This window comes from Hyperolius riggenbachi, chromosome 4 (genome assembly GCF_040937935.1).
Source record: "Hyperolius riggenbachi isolate aHypRig1 chromosome 4, aHypRig1.pri, whole genome shotgun sequence".
Classification (NCBI taxonomy): domain Eukaryota; kingdom Metazoa; phylum Chordata; class Amphibia; order Anura; family Hyperoliidae; genus Hyperolius; species Hyperolius riggenbachi.
The window spans coordinates 103670799-103673298 of NC_090649.1; the positions used below are offsets into that span (position 1 = coordinate 103670799).

General features: G+C 46.8%; 9 non-coding genes across 9 annotated transcripts; all 9 read right to left on the reverse strand.

Annotated features, from left to right (window-relative positions):
* Positions 1 to 63: 63 nt before the first annotated feature.
* TRNAP-UGG (transfer RNA proline (anticodon UGG)) lies at positions 64 to 135 on the reverse strand. The gene has a single exon. It is a non-coding gene; the product is annotated as a tRNA-Pro (tRNA).
* Positions 136 to 256: 121 nt separating this feature from the next.
* On the reverse strand, positions 257 to 328 carry TRNAP-CGG (transfer RNA proline (anticodon CGG)). The gene has a single exon. It is a non-coding gene; the product is annotated as a tRNA-Pro (tRNA).
* A 135-nt stretch (positions 329 to 463) lies between these two features.
* Positions 464 to 535, reverse strand: TRNAP-AGG (transfer RNA proline (anticodon AGG)). The gene has a single exon. It is a non-coding gene; the product is annotated as a tRNA-Pro (tRNA).
* Positions 536 to 1020: 485 nt separating this feature from the next.
* TRNAP-UGG (transfer RNA proline (anticodon UGG)) lies at positions 1021 to 1092 on the reverse strand. Its single transcript has one exon. It is a non-coding gene; the product is annotated as a tRNA-Pro (tRNA).
* A 121-nt stretch (positions 1093 to 1213) lies between these two features.
* On the reverse strand, positions 1214 to 1285 carry TRNAP-CGG (transfer RNA proline (anticodon CGG)). Its single transcript has one exon. It is a non-coding gene; the product is annotated as a tRNA-Pro (tRNA).
* Positions 1286 to 1420: 135 nt separating this feature from the next.
* Positions 1421 to 1492, reverse strand: TRNAP-AGG (transfer RNA proline (anticodon AGG)). The gene has a single exon. It is a non-coding gene; the product is annotated as a tRNA-Pro (tRNA).
* Positions 1493 to 1967: 475 nt separating this feature from the next.
* Positions 1968 to 2039, reverse strand: TRNAP-UGG (transfer RNA proline (anticodon UGG)). The gene has a single exon. It is a non-coding gene; the product is annotated as a tRNA-Pro (tRNA).
* A 121-nt stretch (positions 2040 to 2160) lies between these two features.
* TRNAP-CGG (transfer RNA proline (anticodon CGG)) lies at positions 2161 to 2232 on the reverse strand. The gene has a single exon. It is a non-coding gene; the product is annotated as a tRNA-Pro (tRNA).
* A 135-nt stretch (positions 2233 to 2367) lies between these two features.
* TRNAP-AGG (transfer RNA proline (anticodon AGG)) lies at positions 2368 to 2439 on the reverse strand. The gene has a single exon. It is a non-coding gene; the product is annotated as a tRNA-Pro (tRNA).
* Between the last annotated feature and the right edge of the window lie 61 nt (positions 2440 to 2500).

Sequence of the window (2500 nt, forward strand, 5' to 3'; positions counted from 1 at the left end):
AGAAGCCGTGCTACACCTCAGAGCCAAACGTTCCCCGTCCTGACATGGCAAGAGGAAAGACTTGGGCTCGTCCGGGATTTGAACCCGGGACCTCTCGCACCCAAAGCGAGAATCATACCCCTAGACCAACGAGCCAGTTAGCAGCCCTGTAGCGACCTGTACCACCCAACCGATGTATATACATGTGTGGTAGTAGGTTCAAAGAAATTGCAAGGAGCATAACTATGAGCGTAGGCCATCACTATGCCTAAATCAAGGGCTCGTCCGGGAATTGAACCCGGGACCTCTCGCACCCGAAGCGAGAATCATACCCCTAGACCAACGAGCCGACTCTGGTGACAGCAGTGGCAGTGAAAAGGACACAGAGTGGTGGAACAGGCTATAAGTGGGCTTTACTTGATTTCTTCACTTACTTTTAGCAAGAGCACTCTTTCGCTTCTGTTCAACACGTAGTTTGAAGGAAGGGCTCGTCCGGGATTTGAACCCGGGACCTCTCGCACCCTAAGCGAGAATCATACCCCTAGACCAACGAGCCAGATGGAAGCTAGGGTATAGAAACTGCATCCCCGGCTTGCACACTAAACACACACATGTGCCTTTATTTTTTTTTTTTTTTTTTTTTAATTTTTTTTTAACAGTAGCAAGTTCCTTCTATTGGCTAGATGAATGCTTTGCCTTTAAAGTGATAGATATGCTTGATATTAGTTGAAGCCATTTTTGGTAGATTAAAGATTTTATTGATACATATGTTTTGTTTAAAAAAGCTTCAAAATTGTGACCAGCAAAAACAATGTATGGGTGGTATACTGACACAAGCTCTGCAAGGGCTGCTCTAGGATCATGGGTGCCTTACATGCTAGCACAACATTTGCCAGTAGCATTTCAAAAAATGTTACTAAGGGCAAAAATAAAGTGCGTGTAGCACACACTCATCAACTATCATGAAGGGAACTAGAAAGAAGCCGTGCTACACCTCAGAGCCAAACGTTCCCCGTCCTGACATGGCAAGAGGAAAGACTTGGGCTCGTCCGGGATTTGAACCCGGGACCTCTCGCACCCAAAGCGAGAATCATACCCCTAGAACAACGAGCCAGTTAGCAGCCCTGTAGCGACCTGTACCACCCAACCGATGTATATACATGTGTGGTAGTAGGTTCAAAGAAATTGCAAGGAGCATAACTATGAGCGTAGGCCATCACTATGCCTAAATCAAGGGCTCGTCCGGGAATTGAACCCGGGACCTCTCGCACCCGAAGCGAGAATCATACCCCTAGACCAACGAGCCGACTCTGGTGACAGCAGTGGCAGTGAAAAGGACACAGAGTGGTGGAACAGGCTATAAGTGGGCTTTACTTGATTTCTTCACTTACTTTTAGCAAGAGCACTCTTTCGCTTCTGTTCAACACGTAGTTTAAAGGAAGGGCTCGTCCGGGATTTGAACCCGGGACCTCTCGCACCCTAAGCGAGAATCATACCCCTAGACCAACGAGCCAGATGGAAGCTAGGGTATAGAAACTGCATCCCCGGCTTGCACACTAAACACACACATGTGCCTTTATTTTTTTTTTTTTTTTTTTTTTAACAGTAGCAAGTTCCTTCTATTGGCTAGATGAATGCTTTGCCTTTAAAGTGATAGATATGCTTGATATTAGTTGAAGCCATTTTTGGTAGATTAAAGATTTTATTGATACATATGTTTTGTTTAAAAAAGCTTCAAAATTGTGACCAGCAAAAACAATGTATGGGTGGTATACTGACACAAGCTCTGCAAGGGCTGCTCTAGGATCATGGGTGCCTTACATGCTAGCACAACATTTGCCAGTAGCATTTCAAAAAATGTTACTTAGGGCAAAAATAAAGTCCGTGCAGCACACACTCATCAACTATCATGAGGGGAACTAGAAAGAAGCCGTGCTACACCTCAGAGCCAAACGTTCCCCGTCCTGACATGGCAAGAGGAAAGACTTGGGCTCGTCCGGGATTTGAACCCGGGACCTCTCGCACCCAAAGCGAGAATCATACCCCTAGAACAACGAGCCAGTTAGCAGCCCTGTAGCGACCTGTACCACCCAACCGATGTATATACATGTGTGGTAGTAGGTTCAAAGAAATTGCAAGGAGCATAACTATGAGCGTAGGCCATCACTATGCCTAAATCAAGGGCTCGTCCGGGAATTGAACCCGGGACCTCTCGCACCCGAAGCGAGAATCATACCCCTAGACCAACGAGCCGACTCTGGTGACAGCAGTGGCAGTGAAAAGGACACAGAGTGGTGGAACAGGCTATAAGTGGGCTTTACTTGATTTCTTCACTTACTTTTAGCAAGAGCACTCTTTCGCTTCTGTTCAACACGTAGTTTGAAGGAAGGGCTCGTCCGGGATTTGAACCCGGGACCTCTCGCACCCTAAGCGAGAATCATACCCCTAGACCAACGAGCCAGATGGAAGCTAGGGTATAGAAACTGCATCCCCGGCTTGCACACTAAACACACACATGTGC